General features: G+C 36.2%; 1 pseudogene; it reads right to left on the bottom strand.

The window, feature by feature from the left end:
- Positions 1 to 790: 790 nt before the first annotated feature.
- On the bottom strand, positions 791 to 9,217 carry LOC144377670 (SNW domain-containing protein 1 pseudogene; annotated as a pseudogene).
- Between the last annotated feature and the right edge of the window lie 3,156 nt (positions 9,218 to 12,373).

Here is a 12,373-nt window from a genome sequence, read left to right as displayed (position 1 = left end):
TAGGAGTGGGATATCTGGATTATAGGGTGAATTCATTTGTGCTCATTTAAGAAATCTCCATACTCATTTCCAAAGTGGTGGTACTAATATGCAGTCCCACCAATAATGTATGTGTACCTTTATTCCCACACCATTGCCAGCAATTATCATTAACTCGAAGATTGCCATTCTGAGGTGAGATAAAATCTTAGTTTAGGTTTTTTTTTTTTTTGTACTGGGGATTAAACTTGGGGCACTTGACCACTGAGCCACATACCCAACCCTATTTTGTATTTTATTTAGAGACAGGGTCTTACTGAGTTACTTAGCACCTTGCTTTTGCTGAAGCTGCTTTGAACTTGCGATCTTCCTGTCTCAGCCTCCCAAGTCACTGGTTTTACAGGCATGTGCCACTGCATCTGGCAACTCTTAGTGTAGTTTGATTTTGCTAAAAATGTTGAACATTTTTTTTCCATATGTTTTTTGTTCATTTGTTTTTCTTCTTTAGAAAATATCTAATTAGATCTTTTTGCCCATCTTTTAGTGGGTTTTTAAAAACATTTTATTTATTTATTGGTGTTAAGTGTTTTGAGGTTTTTTTTGTTTGTTTTGGGGTCTAAATGTTTTATTTGAAACAAACAGTTGTACTAAGCAAGATCTTACTTTCCCCACTGCAAACTAAAATATCACAATAGCTGCAAAATTAATTAGGTAAGCACAACCTTCTCATCATGGTTGGGGTAACCTATTTATAAGCAGTTGTTCTTATGTAAAATATTACCCCAGACTACTAGCATCATACAAAATGGTCTTAATACTGTGTGGGGGCAGTATGTTCTGTACGAATTGAAAGGTAGAAGAAGCACAAACACAACCCATTGTTTAAAAAAGCTAAATAATTCAAAGTAGAATTTTCAATCCTCACAGCCACCATGCTGTTTGGCTTCTTCCAAATACTTGTCAAAACCCAAAGGATTTTATTCCAACTGAACTGGTCTTCTCGGCCTCTCTAAGGTTTAAACCAAAAAACTTGTCAGGAACGAATCTTTTGGTCTTTGTTCTGGTTTCTAGGTCATTACCAAACATGTTCTTGTCCAGATTTTTACTGAGCCTATAAATACTCTGGGCCATATCTTTACCACCTCTCCAGGCTTGATCATAAACATTGTAAATTTCATTCTCTACACCTAGGAATCCACTGTCCATACCCTTGGATTGGCTGAAAAGCTTTTGGTTATAATGCACTTCATTAGAATTCCAAGGACTAGGTACACCAAGCACTGATATTTCTATTCTCATTTCTCTGCAGCTTTGACCTCTTATCAGAAGCTGCCCTAAGAATATTCCAGTCATGCAGTTTCTCTTATTGTCTATCATGACCGATTTCATCTCATGTGCCTAACTATCCTCTTTTTCCACACAGGTCTTGATCCTGCTCTTTTCTCTCTGGATTTTGGAGCCATTTTTTAAAAAGTTTTTCTTCATATTTCTCCTTTTTTTATTTTTTGAGCCATCTTTTGCTACTTGTGCATCTATTTCCACAGCTTCATGAACCTTCCGATCAGCAATGTTGAGCACTTTGGCCAGTTTGGCAAAATTCTCTGTTATGTTTACTGTCCAAAGTCCGCTTCCATCAGCAGCTAGACATTTATCAAATAAAATTTTATAATCCTTTGCATTTTTCCAGTTGGAAGTACAAGGAGGAATCTGCCACTCTTGTTGTTCCTTCACAGTAACCTTTTGACTAGGAGAATGCATGACAGGTGTAGGAAGAATGCAAGACAGGTGTAGGAAATTTTCTTATTAATCTTGAATCTTGAAGGTACCATTGGATCATTCTGCATTTCTATCATTCAAATAACCATCTGTTTATCTCCAGAGTTGAAAGCCACTCCCTGCTGAGATGGTGTGTAGGGGATGTCCTAAGCAGGAGCCAGTTTATAAGCTGCTGGTATTAGCATGGCTGCGGCAAACTTTTTGCTTACTGATTTCTCTAAGGCTACCCTTGACTTTTCTGTTATCTCTTTAATAGCTTCTTCAGCAGGTCTTTTCTGGATCATCTATATTCATAACCTTCTTTGGAACCAGGTCAGTGAATTTGCTATAAATGACCTTGTCTTTTGACTGTCATTTTTGAGCAATTGCATTATATTTAATTTTTTCTCAGGACCTGAATGGCCAGTGCATTTGACATTTTTTCCCTTTGGTCTTATATCCAATGGATACTGCACCACATGGATCTCAGGAAAAGAAGTTCCATTTCCAAAATTCTCTAACAACTGAGATATCCATCCTTTTCAGTACCTGTATCCAGGTGAAGCTTCTCTTTGGGAGGAGACCAGTGAGGTCTGCCATGACCTCCGAGATCTTGTTTTTTTTTCAGCCTCAAGCTGCTCTTGAGACAGCTGAGTAGGTGCCCATAAAAAGCTGAGCTTTGGGCAGGCGGGAGTGTCCTCTCCACCTGATGCTTCAGGGAAGAACACAGGACACTAGGCAAGGCCATGGCTCTTGGCCACAAAGACCCTGAGGGAAGACCCCAGCTTCAGTGAGGCCTAGTTCCCACAGCGGGCAGCCGGAAGATGTAGCCATGATCTCAGCCCATGTTGTTCGGAGTTCCAGGCCAGTTCACCGCCTGGGGTGTGTGGACAAAGAAAAAGAAAAATGCGGTTACTCAAAGACTCTCCCCCATATGCAGGACCCGAATCTTTTTCAGTTTTTATATACTCTGGATATTAACCCCCTGTCAGAAGAGTGACTGGCAAAGATTTTCTCCCATTCTGTAGACTCTTTCTTTACACTCTTAATGAATTCATTTGCTGAGCCATGGTGTAGTCGGCTGCTGAAATCTCATGTATTCTTCGCTGAAGCATCCGGTGGGTTAGAGGGCACTCCCTTTGCTGTGCAGAAGCTTTTAAATTCAATGACATTGCACATTGATACTTGTTTTTATCTCTTGAGCTTTAGGAGTCTTATTAAGGATATTGAACCAATATTGCATCCTTTGGATGAATCCAACTTAATCATGGTGTACAATCTTCTTAATGTGTTTTTGAACATGGTTTGCTAATGTTTTACTAGTATTTTTGCAATCAGGGATCTTGGTGTGTATTTTTCTTTCCTTGAACCTATTTTTTCTTCTAGGAGTTTTAATGCTCCTGGTCTAATTCCTATGTTTTTTAAAATCCACTTGGAGTTGATTTTTGTGGAGCAGGAGGCATAGGGATATAGTTTCATTTTTCTACAAATAGATATATAGTTTTCCCATCACCATTTGTTAAAAGAGTTTTGTTTTTTTCCAATGTATGTTTTTGGCAACTTGGTCAAATGATGACTGTGTTTATGTCTGGTGTGTTTGTCTATGTGTCCTCTAGTCTATTCCATTGATCTTTGTATTTATTTAATTTTTTTTTTGGTGGGGATACCAGGGATGAAATTCAGGGGCACTGAACCACAAGCCACATCCTCAACCCTATTTTGTATTATAATTAGAGACAAGGTCTTACTGAGTTGCTTAGGGCCTGGCTTTTGCTGAGGCTGGCTTTGAACTCCCCATCCTTCTGCCACAGCCTCCTAAAATGCTGGGATTATAGGAGTGTGCCACCCCACCCAGCTTAATCTTCATATTTATTTTTATGCCAATACTGATTTTGTAATTATAGTTCTGTAATATAATTTGAGATCAGTTATTGTGATGCCTCCAACCTTGCTTTTGTTGCTCAGGATTGCTTTGGCTACTCTGAGCCTTTTATTCTTACATAAAAATTTTAGAACACTTTTTTTCAGGTTCTGTAAGGATTAACATTGGTATTTGATATGTATCTCTAGATTGTTTTGGTGATATGGTCTTTTTGATTATTTTAATTTTACCTACCCTAAAACATGTTCAATTTTTACATCTTCTAAGGTTTTCTTTAATTTATTTCTTCAATATTTTATAATTTTTATTGTAGAGGTATTTTACCATTTTCATTGTAGAGGTATTTTACTTTGTAACATTTATTCATAAGTATTTTTTTTGAGGCTACAGTGAATGAAGTAGTTTCCTTGTTTTTTTTAATATTTATTTTTTAGTTTTCGGTGGACACATCTTTATTTTATTTTTATGTGGTGCTGAGGATCGAACCCAGCGCCCCAAGCATGCCAGGTGTTACTGCTTGAGCCACCTCCTCAGCCCAGATTCCTTGATTTTTTTCTGCATAAGGTTAATCATTGACACATAGGAAAGCTATTGATTTTTTTGTATGTTAATCCTGCTTATTTGCCGAATTTGTTGATCAGATGTAGACATCTTCCAGTGGGGGGGAGAATATATATATATTTGCAGGGGGGCTGTCCTCTGTGTTTAGGATCATGTCACCAGCAAACAGAAATAGTTTGACTTCTTTATTTCCTATTTGCATCCCTTTAATTTTCTTCTCTTGCCTCATTGCTCTGGCTAGAATTTCAAGAACCATGATGAATAGGAGTGGTGAGAGTGGACATCCTTCTCTTGTTCCTGATTTTAGAGGAAAAGCTTTCAGGTTTTAAATTAGGTTTGGATTTGTCATATATAGACTTTATGATATTTAGATAATTTCTTTCTATCCCTAATTTCTTCAATGCTTTTTACATAACTGGGTGGTGAATTTTGCCAAAGGATTTTTCTGCATCTGTAGAGATGATTGTGCAATTTTTGTTCTTGAGTCTTTGTGATGAATTACATAGATTTATGTATATTGAACCAATATTGCATCCTTTGGATGACTCTAACTTAATCATGGTATATAATATTCTTAATGTGTTTTTGAACATGGTTTGCTAATGTTTTACTAGTATTTTTCCAGGTATGTTCATCAGGGATCTTGGTCTGTATTTTTCTTTCCTTGATGTGTGTTTTTGTGCTTTTGGTATCAGGATGATACTGCCTTCATAATATGAGTTTGAGAGTATTCTTGTTTTTTATTACATATAAGAATATGAGGAGAATTGACATTAGTTATTTAAGAGTCTGCTAGAACTCAGGTGGACTTTTCTTTGTACAATAACTTTTAATTGCTGCTTTAATCACATTGCTTGCTATTGATCTGTTTATATTTCCTATATCTCTTTGGTTCAATTTGAGAAAGACATATGTGTCTAGCAATTTGTAAATATTTTCTAGATCTTCCAATTTATTGAATATAAGTTTTTAAAATAGACCTTAAAGGTCCTCTGAATTTTAGACATGTCTGTGGTGATCTCTCTTTTTTATCTCTAATTTTGTTGATTTGCATCTTTTCTTTCTTTCAGGTAAATTGGCTAGATGTTCATTAATCTTATTTATCTTTTCAAAGAACCAATTCTTTAGTCCATTGATCCTTTGTATTTTTTAAATTCTCTATTTCATTGATTTTGGCTCTGATTTTTATTATTTTCTGTCTTCCATTGGTTTTGGTATTAGTTTGTTCCAATATTTCTAGGACTTTAACATGTAGCATTAGATTGTTCATTTGGGATCATTCTGATTTTTTTGTGTGTGCTGTTATTGTGTATGTGTACATGTGTGTATGTATATAGGCACTTAATGCTAAATGTTCTTCTCTTAAAACTGCCTTCATAGTGTCACAGAGATTTTAGTATGTTGTATCTCTATTCTTGTTTGATTCTATATTTTATTTATTTCTGATCTCATTTTTCTATTACCCATTCATTTAAAAGATAATCGTTAAATACCCATGTTTTTATGTGGTTTCTATACTTTTTTCCTGCTTTTGAGTTCGAATTTCATTTCATTATGACCTGATAAGGTACCAAGGACAATATAAATTTTTTTTTTGTTTCTATCAAGACTTGCTTATTGACCTCAAATATAGCCTATTTTGGGAAAAATACCATGAGTTCCTGAGGAACAAAAATTCAGCTGTTGTTGGATGAAATATTATATAGACATAAAATATGCATTCATTTGATTAATAGTATTGTATAAATCACAATTGTATGCATTGATTTTATGTCTGGATGACCTATCTATTGTAGGAGGGGTACATTCAAATCACCCAATATCATTGTATTGGGGTCTGACTGGACTTGTACTAAAGAAGTGTTTGTTTCATGTAATTAAGTGCTTCAACACTTTGGGCATAAATACTTCTTATCATTATATCTTTTTTTTGATCATTCCTTTTAACATTTTATAGTGACTTTCCTCATCTCTTCTGATTAATTTTTGCTTAAAATCTATTTTATGAGCTATGAGAAAAACTATTCCTGCTTGTTTTTGGATTTCATTTGAATTGATTATATTTTTTTTCATTTTTTACTTTAAGTCTTAAATATATTGGTATTTAATATGAGTATCTTACAAACAGCATATGTTGCTTTGGGTTTTCCAATACATTCTGCCAGTCAGACCATATATATCCAGAATTACTGTGAGATGCCTACTGTTCTGAGACTTTTTGTTTCATAGATTTAATTTATTTATAATTTTTACATATTTAATTGCTCTTTTGGAGAGTTTCAACCATTTGAGAGCTCTGGTATTTGTTTTTGAGTTCTTTGTATAATATTTCTTTGGTTTAGTGATCATGAAATATTTTAATTTATAGTTCCTTCTTTAAGTTGATTTATCATGTATTTTGTCATAGTAACAAAAGCTGACTAATAAATCTTTCAACTTGCTTGGACTTCTAAAGGTGCGGAAGGCTAATTAGTTTCCTCCTATTAAATATCCTAATATGTTCATTTTATTATTCTTATTTTTTCTCTGCCCAAAATTTCTTAAACTTTTGTACATATTCTGGGTATTGACCACAGCCTACCAGATGAAGAAAATGAAACTGAATGTGGTGGTTACATAATATATATATATATATATATTATAAATATATAATAATTATATTTATAATATATATAAATATATAATAATTGGTTATTATAATTAAAGTTATATGACAAATAACTTTAAAAGCATTTTAACAACAAAACACTATCATACATAGGGCCTTGATAATAAAGGTCATCTCACTGAGTGACTCTTTTTAAACAATCTCAGCTTCATTTATTCTACACACTAGCAATATGCCATATGATGGCATTATACTGTGGTATCCTTATATTAATATTCCACTTTCTCTCCTCTGTTTTGCTTTTTAATGGCAATCTTGCATTTTTATATTGCACTAAGCCAACAGACTGTATGGTAGCTAATGACATGTGTTTCTGCTGTCAAAACACATTATATGAAGTCTTCCAGAATTTGAATGTGAAGTCTTAGTTAGCAAATATTTTGCCAATGCTAAAGTATATGTATGCTCATAGATGAAAAAAGTTATTCTAATATAAAGAATATAAACATGATAATGCAGACAACTCATTAAATGCTCTTGTAATGAGAATCTTTTTAAACCTTCTAGTTACACTTTATGCGAATTTCTAATTCCCAGTCTCTGCCACCACCTCTTGTCTGCTAATGAATCTGTAACCATAATACTAAGGCCAGATGTAATTCTACATTTGTGATGGATGAATCTCAAAGAGCAAGTTAAAATATTTTTCCAACTTCCCTGAGTCTTTTCCTGGAATTCAGCTTCAGCTGGGCAAATTTCTCTGGTCACTCTACTGTGCTAACAATCTCACAGTGTGTGAAATGACACCTGCTGAAGATGACTGGTAGTGCAGGCAATATGAAATACATCAAAGAATGTGTTCTCTTTTGTTCAAATCATAATCTCTGTTCCAAAGAGATTGATTTTAACATTAGAATAAAGTTAGTCTTCTGTCTGGGCTTGTTCTTAACACATGGTTCTTCATCATGCAAGTGACAGCACAGGACTATTTCACCAAAAACTTAACTATTGATTAAACACCTCTGTCCTGGAGAGAAGCCTTATTTCCTCTATTGATTTGTAATGGCAGAAATGGAGTTTCAGATCTAATACTGCTTAAGTGACACATAAATGTTACTTTGCCTGTTAGCTATGACTCTTTTTCAAGAAAAGCAGTTTGCTAATTAAATTCTCATTAATGATTTTGTTAAGAAATAATTTCCCACTTCTATGTTTTTTATCTTCTTGATGCTCTCTAATTCAAAATTTTTATCTTCTTTTTAACTTTTCATCTTCATCATCCTTCAATGTTTTCATAATAGATTCTACTTCTCCATCCATGGAGTTTATATTATTGGTTTTTCTTCTTTCCATCTTGAAAATTCTCTTAATCATTATCTGACCTTGGTAGTACTAAGCACAGAAAGGCATTTTTAGTAGAGAAAATGGGTAAAATACTGTACTAAAAAGATAGACAATCATCACTGAGAGTCTCTCAAACCCCTTTCTTTTAGCACATACTCTAGTTGTGTTGGTTAAATTGGAAGAATTTTGAAAGCCATCAGACCATCAATGCAGATATGTCCATATGAAATTCACCACTCTGCACTATTTGATAGACTCTTCTCTGTCACACTTCAGCAGCATCCTGAGTTTGTTCCCCGCTCCATCATCCCAGATGAACCTCTGGTCACCATTCACCATTAGCCAATGAAAAGCACTGATGGGAAGTGCTATGGGCTGTGGATAAAGAGACCAGAGTGTTCATTCCATGACCTTTCTTGTCTTCCTAAAATGTTTTCTAAGGCCACTGCTGAGGTGGCAGCAGTTCTTCCGTGACAGCCTCAGGCCAAAGCCCAGGAATACGTCTTTCTCTGCACCTGATACCTGGAAATGTAATCATCTTTCTGCTGTTGCTGATCCATCAATGGACTCCTTACCACTGCCCACACTTCTGTGAGATATCCCTGCCTCAAAGACCATTCAGCAACTTTTTTGTGTGTGCCATTTATTCCAAGGTGAGGTGATTTTAACTTGAAATTTGAATACCATTCTTTTTCTATGAACCTTGGAAGGACCACAAATAGTCTCTGAGAAAACACTTATCTTTCATCCAATTGTGAACATGGCCCTTGAAAGACCATTCCTATTCAGAAAATAGTTCTTCATGGGTCCTTGTACATTCTTTTATAATGTTCAAGTTACATGGAGATAAGATGTTTTCTTCGTTCAGTTAGAGCACCAGCATGAAGGTAAGGCACTGAGCCCTACTATAAGAATGTAAAGGCAAAAATTATGTGGGCTAAGCCTCAAGGATGCCTTATCTATACTCAGGCCAGATGTTTATTCATACATACATGTCACCTACGTCAGAGTGCTTCGGAGTGATTGATTCCACTTGTGCCTGCAGGCTGCTGTTTCATGGCTCCAAAGAGAATGGCTATGACCTGCATGGCAGTTAATTCCCAAACTGATGAGGGCCGATGGATAAGAAAAGACAAACAGACACATGTAGAGAGGAAACTAGGACTAGGTGGATTATTATGTGCTGATGGAGGTATAATGACCCAGAGCTAGCTCAGGACATTCATTAAATAGATTTTAATATCAAAATAATTTTTTGTGTAAAAGTTTCTTCAAAGCATGCAAGATGAAGGACAAAGTTCTGGGTTATTCCAATTATAATTATCAACTTGCACTCATAATTCCCAGCAGCTAGTATCTGAATTCAGGGTCAAGACCAATAGTGCCATGGCATGCATGGGACCTCCTTTCAGAAGGGTGTCATCATAGCAACTGGGCAGTCTAGCGATTTTGAACAAGGAGTTTGCAGCACAGTTGCACTCCTGTGGTCTGCCAGTCAGAGACTGTGATTCAAATCACCAATCCTGATAGTTACAATACTGAAATACTTCTATAGTGGTTGAAGAAGAGTCCTGAATGATCCATCCCCTATTGCTGACCTCCCCCTGACTCACTTCTGTTATGATCTATATAGTTCCATGTTCTCCTTGCAGCTAAAGCCTTCTGGGTCAACTCTAGCCCTACAAATGGGGTCCATTCTCATCACCTGCAGTCTATGGCATTCTTTGGTTAAGTTTCTGAATAGAAAACATTCTTGGAGATACTGTTTTTATTTTAATTTTTGACATTTTGGAGTTCCTCAGAATTTGGACATTATAATTTAGATTTTTGGAACTAATACACTAAATATTATTTATTTTGACTACTAATGTTTTGAACCCCTTGAATTTTGTACTTGGTCTTCATTTTCTTCACTCTGAAACTCTCCCATCTGTATCCTCACTAGCATTCAGTTTCAAATTGGATAGTGCTAACTGATGTCATCAAAAGGATTAAGAAAATGAGAGTGGTGTTAGTTACTTCTGGACACAGTGACAGACTCATGTGGGATATCAGCCAGGGTTTGTTATGAGAAAATAAAAGAGTCCACTTTCTCTGGTTAGAACTCTCTGTCGAAAGGTGTGTGTATTAGGCAGCTTGGGTTGCCATAGCAGAATACCATGACAAGGTGGCTTGAACAACAAACATTTATTAAATGTTCTGGAAACTGTGAGACTGAGATCCAGATGTCATTAGAGTGGGATTCTTCTGAGAATTTTCTCCTTGGATTATAGATGACTATCTTCTCCTTGTGTCTCCATATGATCTCCTTCTGTATAAGTGTGTCTGTGTCCTCTTCTTTATATGAATATATGTTTTATTATCATTGTAATTTATTAGTTGTACCAATTAATAGACTTCATTGAGCCATTTCCACAGGTGCATTGATCATGTGCACTCTCCCCTTGACCCTCTCTTATCCTCTCCTCTGTCACCCTGTACTGTTCCTGGTCCACAGTGGTCCCTATTCTACTTTTAGGACATTTTTAAAATCCCTATGGTTTTTGTATTTGAGAGAAAATAGGCTATGTGTGCCTTAACTGTGTCTGACTTATTTCACTTAACTCCATGCCCTTGAGTTCCATCAATTTTCCTATGAATGATGATTGTATTATTCTTTATACCTAAATAATACTCCTTTGTGTGTGTGTGTATGTATATATATATATATATATATATATATATATATTTTTTTTTTTTTTTTAAATTTGTGAATATTTTGAGAGGCATCTAGGCTGATTCCATATTCCCACTGTAAATAGTGCCACAATAAACATGAGCATTCACGTATCATTTTGTATGCTGATTTTATTTACTTTTGATAAACACCCAGCAGTGGTATACCTTGATAGTATGGTAGTTCTATTTTTAGATTTCTGAAAAACCTCCATATGTTTTCTACAGAGGTTGTACTCATTTACATGCTTACCATCAGTGTAAAAGAGTTCCTTTTATTCTACATTCTCACCAGCATTTGTAATTTTTTAACATTATTTTTTATAATAGCCATTGCAGTTGGGGTAAAATGAAATTTCATTGTCGTTCTGATTTGTATTTTCTCAATGGCTAAAAATGCGGAACATTTTTTCATTTATTTACTGGCCATTTGTATTTCTTCTTTTGAGAAGTATATCAGGGTCACTTTTTCCGATTTTTATTGTGTTTACATATTTATTGGTTGTTGAGTTTATGAGTTTTTTAAAGTATATTCTGCATATTATTTCTCTGTCAAATGAATAGCTGAAAAATATTTTCTCTCACTCTCTAAGTTGTCTTTTCACTCTGTTTATTATACCCTTCACTGTGCAGAGGCTTTTAAATTTGATCCATTCCTCATTGTTGGTGAGCAGGTGGTACTAGTGCCTCCCTTCCCCTAAGAAATTCAGGTCCCTGTGGACCTGGAGTCCATGATGAGGAGGAGCATCCCCCATGCAGAGGGGCTGAAGGTGGGGTCTCTGTCTATCATTCCTTCTGAACACAGGTGATGAGAGGACGTGGGTGCCCCTCTATAGAACTTGCCAATGACATTATCTTGTTAAAACCACATAACACAGAGTGTCCTTGTGCTTAAAAAGTTTCCTTCCAAGAACCTACAGGCTAAGATGCAGGACTAGGGAGCAAGGAGTGTTGAGAGCCACAGCAGAATGGGCCTCAGCAAACTTCCAGCTGCCAGCTGATGATTGGCTCCCAGCAGCCCCAGAAAACTTCTAGCTGCCAGCTGATTGGCTCCTCTGCGGTGATGCTCATTGGGCTGTTTCCCTGCCCTTTCAGACAATAGAGATGCTCATTGGGGGACTTTTTTTGGCTCCGCCCATGCGACCCAGCCAATTGGCCTCAAGAGCAGGAGGAGTTGGGGGGTTGAGAGGCTTGTGGGAATCCGGTGGTGGCAGTTGCGCTCTGAGGGAATTCCTGAAGAGCTCTGTGTGGTATGGCGTGTGTTCTAAAAATAAAGTTTGTTTCTGCTTGATAAGTGGCTGGTGAATTGTGCCTAGCCAGACTGTGGCAAACGAGGACATGGTGGCCTAGAGTTGTGCTCCTCAAAGGAGGGCTTCATCTGCCAATTGACCAGTAAAGCTAATGGCAAATGATCAGACCTGCAAGAAATGAGCCATGTCTGTGAGGACTTTGGAAAGTCACTTATTATCCTGCCACCAGCAAGGAACCTTGCCCTGAGGTTTGCAGAAAGCCCTTTGGCTTAGAGGTTT

The sequence above is a fragment of the Ictidomys tridecemlineatus genome, chromosome 5 (assembly GCF_052094955.1).
Source record: "Ictidomys tridecemlineatus isolate mIctTri1 chromosome 5, mIctTri1.hap1, whole genome shotgun sequence".
Classification (NCBI taxonomy): Eukaryota; Metazoa; Chordata; class Mammalia; order Rodentia; family Sciuridae; genus Ictidomys; species Ictidomys tridecemlineatus.
Note: the sequence above shows the minus strand (reverse complement) of the source record. Positions and strands in the feature narration are given on the sequence as shown.